The following is an 11,271-nucleotide window of genomic DNA, read 5'->3' as shown; positions in this document are numbered from 1 at the left end:
TTCTCTTTTCTTTGTTTTAAAACTCAAACATAATCTGAGTCAGGTTTCTATTAGTTGTCATCCAAAGGCTCCAGGCTCTCCATGATTGCAGCCCATTCCCTCCATCTTCCATTCCTTGGTGGGTCCAGAGGATGTCAGGCAGGACCATAGGAATAAAGAGGTTAATGCTTCGACTTATTGCCCTAAAGCATAAGAGGCTGGTTTGCATCTCTGGGGTCCTCATGGGGTGGCTCTCACCTCCACATATTCCTCAGCTTCCTCCTCCCTCCACACAGGTGAGAGCAAATAGACTCAGTCTGGAGGAGTGTGGGAATTTTCAGGGGAAGGTCACCTTTAGGAGGTCAACTCCCAGCCTCACTCGGATTTCTGGGGACAATTAGTAAAGAAAAAAGTCTCACAGCACAGTCTTGCTTTTCAATACCTCCTTCCCCCACACCAACACACTTGCTCGGAGTTGAATAAGAGCCTTTGAGGAAACAGAGCACATTCTTTCAACAGAAATTTCCCTACTATATAGAGTATTTGATGAGAACAGAGGCTTGAGTCGGGCCACCAGTGCTCGAATTCCAGCTCTGCCACTTCCTGTTGGGTAACCTTAGGCAAGCTACTTTGCCTCTCTGTGCCTCAGTTTCCTCATCTGTGAGATGAGATAATCATGGTGCCTACCGCATAGGGTTGTTCTGAGTGTTGCATGAGCTAATGCAGGTAAGGGGCTTAGCACAGAGCCTGGCATATAGTAAGTGCTCAATAAGTATTAGCTATTACTTGTACTATAACTAAGGCCCTTCATATATCAGTCAGATCTCCCAGGAAACAAGTGGCACTTCTGATTAGGATAATTTGAGAAGGGTTTAATAAATGTAGGTGGGGAAATACAAGAGAGGATGCTGTTACCCTCAGATCTGTCCCCTTCCTCAGTCCAAAGATGGGGGAGGTTACCACACCCAGAAGCAAGAGTCCTATCCTATAGAAAGACCATCAGGGGTGGAGGAGCAGGGCAGAGACCCTCCATCGGGGGACATAGCCAGCTCATGGTGACCCTGAGGGAGGTAACCAGGAAAATAAATACTTTGGCTCTCCTTCCTCCCTCCAGTCTTTTGCAGTGGGCCCACCAATCGCTAAAGCCAGCTGGAACCAGAAAGCTTGGGAGCCCATTGGTCAGTCCCTATGCGTGTGGAGTCCCCATGGGTCAGCCTCCTGGGATGTGGAGAAGGGTTGGGGGGTGTGGCAGGAGGGCAAAGCTGTGGAATCAGACAAACTGGGCTCAAATCCTACTCAGCCTCTGGCTGGGAACCTTGGGCAAATCATCCAAAGCACCAGACATATGAATGAAGCCATCTTGGCTCCTCCAAACCAGCCCATTTGCTAGCTAAACACCTCTGTCAATGTCACGTGGAGCAGGAGAATCACTAGACAGGCCCTGCCAGAATTCCTGATTGGTAGAATAAAATGGTTGCTGCTTGGGATATTTTGTTTTGCAAAAGAAGATACAGAAAACAGCTCTTTCTGTGGCTTCTTCCATCTTCTTCTGACCCCTACAACCGCCTTTGTCTCCATTCCCTGTTACTTTGGAGAAATCTTTAAATGGGTGGGGGAGCTTTATTATTGCAAAATCAATCACTATCCTCAGAGGTCAGCGGGGAACAAAATGTCTGCACTGATGGTTAGGGACTGGGGTGACCTCTCAGTTCTCGCTGACAGTTGCCCAGCTGGAATGAGGGCCTAGACATAGATGGTCTCACAATACAAAACAAACAGACAAACAAACAGAAAAAGACTGGAAATCTGGATTTTTATAGGACCGTTTCAGATTTCCAAAACATCAAACTGCTAAAAAAGCACTTCTGAGGGCCTGGTGACCCTGTAGGGCTGACTTGGGATCTGATGGGTCTCCTTACCTCCGTTCGCTCTGAGACTCCATGTGGCAGGAAGGTGAATCTGACACAGGTGTAGGTGTGCCTCAGGGAACCCAGGGCCACTGAGAGATTCCCCAGGTCTAGAAGGGCCCTGGCAGACATGCTCTGGGTCTCTTCCCTGGGACCATACAGGCTGTCTTCAGCACCACTCTCTGGGATTCTCCTTCACTCTCTTCTCTCTTCAGGTCTCCATCTTTCTTCCCTTATCTTTGCAGAAAGAAAACCCTCAAGCCCCCAAGTTTGTATGTCTCAGTCACAGTTATAGAGACTGACCTGCTTCCAGCAGTCCCAATTTCTAATTCTCTGGAGGGATAATCTTGGCCATGAGGGGTAGGCAGTCTCAGAGAGAAAGAGGGTACTCATGAGCTGAGGAGACATCCCAAAAAGCTTTTAAAGCAGCCCCAACCTGGATTTTCAGGCAGCTTCTTGCCTGGTGTCCCACTTCCCCTCAACCAGCTCCATCTGTCCCTGCGGTAGAAATGTGAGGCTTCCAAGATCTTTCTCAGAATCTCTCTCCTGCCCAGACAACCAGCTGCATTTTGTTCATCTGACTCGAAGTTGCATCCCGGAAGCCTGACTGCTCCCAAATGAAGTGTCCTCTTAACCTGCAGTTGTTACATATTTCTAGACACTATACGGTTCTCACGCTTCCATTATCCTTAGCATGAGTGCAGGCTCCTTAGGAGCAGGAAATATATCCTCCTTTTAAATTTTTTCTCTCCCTCCCCCTGCCAATATCCAATGGAGGGGTCTGCAAATAGCAGGCACCGTAATAAGTCTTTGTTGCTTACATGATAACAACTTGGAATCAAAGAGAAAGGCTTTTCTATTTCTGAGTTCTGCGCCATTGTGTAGATTGTCTCTGCTTTGTGTTGTCAGAAGATGAGCTAAAATTAGGGTCAAGAGTGTCCTTAATTCATAATTCACCAAGTTATGACAACAGTGAGGCCCTTGGAGGTTATGGAAGTCCTGTCCCTGAGGACCATTCATGCTAGTGGGGTGAGACGTGCCATAGGAGGATGCTCTTGAGTTTTAAGTGACAGAAAACTCTGACTCTAAGTCGATTGCGTACAAAGGAACTTTGTATAACTCAAAACCTCCTGCTTCAGTTATCTATTGTTGGGTAGCAAACTACCCCCAAATTTAGTGGCTTATAATCACACATTTATTATCTTACAGTCTCTATGGGTTTGGAGTCTTGGCCCCAGTTTGATGGTTGTCTCTGCTTCAGGGTGTCTCATAGGCTGTAGTCAACTTGTTGGCCAGGGCTGGGGTCGCATCTGAAGGCTCAGCTAGGGACAGATGTGCTTCTAGACTCACACGGTGGTTGGTGGGATCCAGTTCCTTGAGGAGCCTCAGTTTCATGCTGGCGGCTGGCCGGAGGCCATCTTCAATGCCTCGCCATAGGGAAATCTCCAACATGGCCAGTGCTTCCTCAAAGTGTGCAAGCTGAGAAGGCAAGAGTCTGCTAGCAAGACCGAAGTCACAACCTTATATAATCTAATCATAGAAGTGACATCCCTAACCCTTGCCCTATTCTGTCAGAAACAAGTCATAGGTCCTGCCTATATTCAAGAGGAGAAGATTAGAGGACTAGGAGGCAGGGGTCATTGGGAGCCATCTTAGGAGCTGCCTACTACAGGCAGCCCCAGGTACAAAACAGTCAGGGACTCAACTGCCGTCAATCTCTCAGGTTGGTCCTTCTCTCTGCTCTGACATCCTCAGCTTTGTCTTCATCCTCAGGCGAGTTCTCCTGTGGTTCCAAGACAGCTTCCCGTCCCAATTAGTATCATGTCCTCTGGGTCCATCGTGCAAGAAAGGGAAATGCCTCTCTCCTAAGCATGGAACAGAAGTCCATGTAGTGTGATTGGCCAACTTAGGTCACATGCCTGTCACCAGGAGCATGTCACGCACTGATTGGCTTAGTTTAATTAGGATCCACACCTGTCCTGAGCTTGGAGGTGACCTCTCCCTGATCATGTTGGGGAAGGGTTGAAACTTAATCAAAATTAAGGCTCTGTTGGGAAGGAAGAAGAGAATAGATGTTGGGTAGATAATCAACTATGTCCACTATATCTGATCATAGAAATGACCAGAAAAACAAGGCCCTATGTGAGGAAACATTTGGGGTTGATTGGTATACTCACTATCTTGATTGTGGTGATGGTTTCATAGATATTTACATATATCAAGATTAATCAGGGGCGGCCGGTTAGCTCAGTTGGTTAGAGCGCGGCGCTCTTAACAACAATGTTGCCGGTTGTATCCCTACATGGGCCACTGTGAGCTGCACCCTCCACAACTATATTGAAACAACTACTTTACTTGGAGCTGATGGGTCCTGGAAAAACATACTTAAAATAAAGTAAAAGTTTTAAAAAAAAAGATTAATCAAATTGCGAAGTTGAAACATGTACAATTATTGTATGTGAATCATACTTCAAAAAAACCTGATTTTAAAAGACTGTCATATCTTTGGTTATGAAAAGCACAAAAAATTAAGCACATATTCTTCCAGATTCCAAAAACTATTGTCTAATTCTGCAGAGAAGTTATTCATGCCATTGATGAGTGAACAAAATTCTGATCAATGTGTTCATTGTTTCGCTTTGGTTGTACCCATGAGTCTAAACAAAAATTGTGTTAATTTACAACATTCCTGTTGTTCATCAGTTGTAACCATAGGCTGGTTACAGATACAAGTGTTTTGCAAAAGTCAGTGAAAGCATTCTGTGTGAATCAAATGGCTATGTGACATTTATAGTATTGTGTATTTTATAATTTAAGAAAACCACAGTTATAGGGATAATTCAAGTTGCTCGGACAATATGGTTCATAAAGATTAGACATGAGGGAGTCATTTTTCTGGAAGATCACTTTCTTTGCTGCTCCCCACCCCCAATGACCAGAGGCCCAAAGGAGGGGGTGGCCCTTGGGTGATGAGCACTCAGCCCTTAACACTGGCTGCCGGCAGGAGGAAGGCAGCTGGCTCAGGAAAGACTCCCACTTGCCCGGTTATCACATCCTTCCTCTTGGCAGCACGTGGGGTGAGAGAATGGAAAGAGACTTGGAAATAGTGACCTCTGAGGAACAAATCCACATTTTTGACAAGAGGCCAGATACTTGACCATCAGCAGCTCATCATCTCCAAGTTGGCTCGTCTACCAGAAGGCAAGCCAGGAGGCTGAAGCGGTTCTCTGGGAAGCAGAGCTCCTACTATGTGCCAGGCGCTGTGACCTCATTATGTGAAGGTGGGGAAAGGGCTCCAAGAGCAAGGGCACATACAGGAGTTCTTCTCTGTTCCCCTGGAGCCCCTCATGTTCTGGTAAGAAATGCTTACCCATGTCTGATCCACCTCTGTGTGTGTTCTGGTTGGGGGCTCAGGACAGTTGAATAAATGGGCTAGAACCTATATATGTAATGTTGACGAAAAACATCTAGCCTAAGAGAAAGCTTATAAGAGTTTATTTGAGCCAAATGGATGATAATTGCCGGGAAGCAAAATCTCAACGGATTGAGAAAATGCTCCATGAAAAGGTGGTGTGTAGCTTATTTTATAGATAAAATCAAAGGACGAAGGTTACATGAAATCCGTTGGTGATAGATTAAGGGGGTGGGAGAAAGCAAGCGAGGAAATTTCTGGAACTGGATAAAAGTAAATGGAGGAGACAGGTACTTCTTTTACATAGGTGGGTGCAGGACACCGTGTTTCTCCAAAAATAAGCTCCAGTTAAGATCGTCAGCCAGACGGACGCATTTAGTACATTATGACAACGTTCCAGAAGAAGATGACATGACTATATTTGAATACATGTAGATTGTTGTACATAAAAAAATAAGACATCCCCTGAAAATAAGCCCTAATGTATCTTTTGGAGCAAAAATTAATATAAGGCCCGGTCTTATTTCGGGGGAAGCAGGGTAGTTAACAGTTCGCTTTTTACAGCACATAGAGATGTAATCAGGAGACAAGCATATAATGAGGAATTTTGCAGTTTCCAGTTCTGGTGTGTGGGGGGGAAGGATTATTGACATTCCAAAGATGTTATCTTAGGTGCAAAAAGACAACAGACAGGTCCACTTAAAGGCACAGATTAACTTTATGAAGGAAGCTGAAGATGTGACTTCCCGCCATGGCCCACTTAGTTATGAAATTTTTTATGTTCACGCCATCTTATGTGGTTATTTTCAGTCTCCTGAGGCTGTTTGGTTTAATATGTGGCCCCTTTTCCATCCACAATAATATATTAGTTATCCACCCATGCATAACAAATTACCCCCAAATCTCACAGTTTTAAACAAGAAGCTTTCCCTCCCCGCTCTTACCCAGTTTCCATGGGTCAGGAATTCAGGAGCAGCATAAGTGGTCTGACTCAAGGTCTCTCATGAGGCTGCAATAAGCTCACGATGACTAGGCAGTCATTCTGAGCTGTGAGGCAGAAGCTATATGCTGAGAAAGATGGAGCAACCACAGAAGCTGGTCACCCGCCCCATGCAGTGTCACACCCGCCTGCACCGAGCACCCTCACGTGAGAAGGAAAATCCTAGCACGTTCAAGCCACTGTTCTTTGGAGGTTTTGTCAAGTAGGATTTCAACAGGTAGAAATAATGGAAGGGAGTCCCAGGGAGAGGTGACAGTGTGATAAAGGCCTAGAGGCAGGACCCTACTTACCTCTCAAGACAGGGATGCGGGAGAAATGAATGACTGTGTAAGAAAGCTTATGTGCGGACCCTTGAGAGAGATTGCAGGTGCGAATCCTCTTCATTTGTCTTTTGTCTCGAGGACAAAGGCTGTAGCTTACGTATCTTTGTACAGTGTGCTTGGCAGAAGGATGTTCCATAACTACTTGGGGTAAGGCCGTGATTTATTTCTATCTCGCTTCTCCCTTTGAGGGATATTTACTTCCTCTAAAAGTCAAGTGTGGTGTCCTCAAGCCTTCTGCAAGAAAAGACTGGGTGGCAACGGGTCTTTCAGTGTGTGAGGAAATCTGATCCCACACTGGTCTTCTCAGCCACAGACCCAGCCTGGGCTTCTGCTGTCATCCCAGTGAAGGGTTTGCAGACAGGTGTGCACTCCGCAGGAGGCTCCTGGGACCTCAGGTAAGAATATTCCCCAATGTGGACTCACTTCCTTAAAGAGCTGCCATGAGGGTAGTTGGGTGCTGGGAGGATGGACCTTCTGGTTGCTTCAGAACCACATAGCCAGTTCCCGTCTCAGCTCCACTCTTGCCTGCTGTGTGACCATGAGCAAGTTTCTTAGCCTCTCTGGGCCCAAGTTTCCTCTTCTGGAAGACGGGTGGACGTATACCTACCTCACAGCTGCTTGTGAAAATGATGTAGAAGGCAGCTAACAGTGTCTGCTGAATAAAAGTGGACCAGGAGCATTGGCATCACCTGGGAACTTGCTAGAAATGTAGTATCTTTGGCCCCATCCCACTCATGCTGAGCCAGAATCTGCTTTCCAACAAAATGCCAAGGTGGTTCATGTACATATTAAAGTTTATGGTGGTACGCGAGGCCGCTGGGGCTCAGGAAACTTGCAGAAGGAAGGAAATAACCAGAACTTATCCCTCTGATTTCAACGTCTCATTACACAAGAGCTGATGGCACAATCTTATTCCTGATGGGCAAACCAGCTACAGAATTTGCAGGGCTCAGTGCAAAAGTGAAAACACGAGGCCCCCTTTTAAAAAACAATCGTTAAGAATTTCAAGATGGTGACAATTGAGCCTGGAGCCCTTTTGAGGGTGAGGCCCTGTGTGACTGCATGGGTTGCGCGTCCATAAAGCTGGCCTTCCTAATGAGGTAGGAAAGGGTTGGGTCACTCTGGACTCATTCACACTAGCCAAGTTATGAAATTTCTGCTTTGTTTGATACATAACCAATCATAATTTAAAAGAGCCAACCCTCATCCTTTGACGTTTATTTTTTTCTCCATATGCACGTAAAAATAGCTTCATATGGCTGTTATTCCAGTGTAAATAATTATTTCAAAAAATACAAATATGTGTGTGCCTATTAAAATACGAATGGAAGCTCTATACAGGGAAAGACAGCTTGTGTGCATTTATTTTATTGACAGTGTACAGATTTTGATATATTGCATTACAATACTGACTGCTAGATTTCTTATAAAGATTTAGTTCATATTTACTCTAGATGTTTCTTCACAATAAAAATAAACTCATGCCAGTGTTTAGTAACCAATAATATCAATTCATTCAAATTTAATGACAGTTTTATTAAACTAAGAATCTCATACCACAGAGCATTCACAGTGCAGGAGGTCACAGTTATTGAAAAAATAAATAGCGGGATAAATATATTTATTATTTACAACTTTCACCTCATTGCTCCTGCTTTGCCTGTTAGAAAGAATGAACAAAGATGGCAGCGTTCAGCTCAGCATGCCAGAAACATCTTGCAGGGGACTCAAGTGATGTGTAACAGCTCCAGAAGTTTTTGGTTTTGCTTGTTTTTAAGGGGGTTCTTTCTGGACATGAGGGCCCTCTGATTCTATCTGCCTACTCTTTGGTAGGTCACAGCTGGGCCCCAGGAAGATAGCATGGCCCTGCGGAAACCATGCCCAGCCTTCCTCTTGGCCATCTGGGATGGGCCTGGCCTCCCTTCCTTTGGCTCTTTCTTTGGCAGCTCCTGCCTCTGCTCACGGGCCTGGTCCCATCTGGCTAGCAGCCTTCTTTTCTCTCTAGGTAATCAAGGCTCTCTTTGTGTTTAGACACCCAGCAACTACTCCCGCTGGCAGCTGCTGGATGGAGACACATGCAGAAGGCGCCCTGCCAGGGAGCACATGCTCTGAACTGGACATCCAGCTGCTTAGAATAGCAGTTCCCCAGGGAGGCTCCCCAAGAGCCGGCCACAGAGGCTCAGCCACAGTTCTGTCCACTGGGTCCCCAAATGTCCTTAGTCCAACCTTGTGGAGGAAGCTCCAGGAAATGGTCTATAGCTCAGAAGGGCACCTCTGGAGGTGAGGGCTGGGGTGCCCCTGTGGCCAGAAAACAACCCACTAGAATATCTTATTTGGGAAAACAGAGCTGGTTTGCTCACACCCCAGTCATTTTCAGTGGAAGGAAAGGCCTCGCTCCTCCCATTAAAGGGGACTGTATATCTGTCTGGATACTTGGGAATCCTGGAGTGGGAGCAGGGAGGCCTCTGCTGTCTGGAACCCACCCTTTCTGCACAAAGGCTCATCATACCAAACCAGGCAGCTAGAAGCCAAAGGGTGCACATACTTTCTTTGGATAGCTTCAAAAAAAATTGTTTTCCAACGCTGGGGTGGGGAGGATACATACTTTCTCCAGGATTAAGGGTTTCATTGGCTCTGGCTATGGAAATGTCCCAACTAACATGTTGCATAAAAAGCAACTGTTTGAATTCTGGCAACAGTGGGAATAGGTGTGGATTATGCCCGAATTTGTCATTAGGCTTTTCACCAAGGAACAGCCAATCCAGACCATGAGTCTAACAGATGGAAAAGCCATACAACCTAGGGCTGGACTTTCACATAGGTACAGGGGGTATTTTCAACTCCCAGAGCCACCTCCCATCACCCACAGTTCTGTACCGGGGTAGTCAGGCAGCAGACCTTTTCCTACATTAGAAAAGAAAATGTTCTCAGCCCTGCTATGAAGTGTGTGAAGGACACACAGCCATGACAACTGGACGCTGACACTATAAAGAGGTGATGAGAAGCCTTAAAAAGACGCAGGTAAAAGGTGACACAAAGCACAGCCCCCAGCCCCCGGCAGTGTGTGAGGATTTAGCAAAGATGAATGGAACTGGGGAGCCATTTGTCACTGAGAAGCTAGAATTTGTTAAATCCCCATAAAATTCCAAAGTTCTAAGACCAATCCTCTGGCTCTCCTGTTGTGCCACCTATGTGGCAGAATAGGAGAAAAGTGCCTCTTCTCCCGATTTCATGCAGACACCGTTTCCTCAAGGTCGAGCAGCATTGTGAGAGGCTGGGTACTCTCCCATTGGCCCCCAGGCCTGAAGTGAAACACAAAACTAGTGTCCCCGTTTAGTTTTCCTGATTAAGAAGCAAATGAAACCACTTCAATGCCTTTTAAAAATCTGCACCCCTGCACACTGTGCCCTTTGGGGTATGTTCTCTGCAGCACAGCAAAAGGGCCCCAAAGAGCCAGGCTGGCAAAGGGGGGGCTCAAAGTGAGCAACAAAATCTGGGTCCCACCCACGTCCTTTACCTATGGGCTGGCCTCATGGAAGGAGCCTCCTGTTCCATCACCCACATGACAGGCACATGACAGTGCTGGAGGGGCCCCTCCCCCATGCTTTGAGAAGGCCTCGAGGGAGCCTTCACACTTGAGGAGCTCAGCGCTCAGCCACAGAGTGAAAAGCCAGAGAGCAAAGGCTCATAGCTGGTGGGGGCGTCCAGACGCTCTGGGGAATCCACATACTGAGACAGGACGGGGCCAGGGAGCAAGCACTTCGGATCCGGGGTTGGGGTGGGGGTTGAAGACTTCCAGCCATCCAAGAGCTGTCCAGAGAGCATTTTCATAAATGTCTGGAAATTTCTATGGGCACGACGTGGCAAAGAAGCTTCTGAGACCTGGACCATCTCAGGTGCCCTGGACGCATCTGCTAAGTACCTCAAGGAGAGAAGACTTAACACAGAAATCATGTTCAGAAGGCATTAGAGGGACCCAGGAATATGTAAGTCATGGCGTATGGGAACAATCACTTGAAGATTTTCACCCTAAGAGGCAAGTTCTTTGTGTTTTCAAGCACCAAGCATTTGCTGGAGCCTGTCACATGCGCAGCACGGCCGTCTTTTTCAGCCAGGAGTGAACAGGGCCTAGGAGGGAAAGAGAGGTGGGGTGGGAGAGAAGAGACCCACCCGGGCCGTAAGTACCCACTGGGTGTCAGGGCTGGGGGAGCACAGCTGAAGGGCTCTGCTTCTCTCCTGCTGACTCGAGGGGAAAGTCCCCACACACGGCAGTAGAACCCTCACTGTCCCAGCACCTTAACCCCACTAGCACAGTTCACACCTGGGGAAGGAGAGAAGGAACTGATCCTCTCCCAGTCCATCTCGCCGTGGTCCATCTCCGCCTTAAGGCCACGGAGGGGCCTTGGACTCAGGGAGGACAAACGCCTGGAGAAAAGAAGGGTGTTCCGCCAGGAGGCCGCCCACACCCTTCCCAGATTCCCAGCTTGTGTGTGAGCCGGGTGTCCCTGAGTGCTGGGCTCTTGCTGATGCCATAAGGCTTACAAATCCTCCTCAAAAGGGAAGAGGAACAGATGGCTCCCTCAGGACCTGGATCGTGGTCTGGGGGCGGGTGTCTCTGGTCAGGCTCTACAGCACTGATCTAGAGTGGTG

This window comes from Rhinolophus sinicus, chromosome 3, assembly GCF_057876585.1.
Source record: "Rhinolophus sinicus isolate RSI-liver-muscle chromosome 3, RSI-T2T, whole genome shotgun sequence".
NCBI classification, from domain to species: domain Eukaryota; kingdom Metazoa; phylum Chordata; class Mammalia; order Chiroptera; family Rhinolophidae; genus Rhinolophus; species Rhinolophus sinicus.
Note: the sequence above shows the minus strand (reverse complement) of the source record.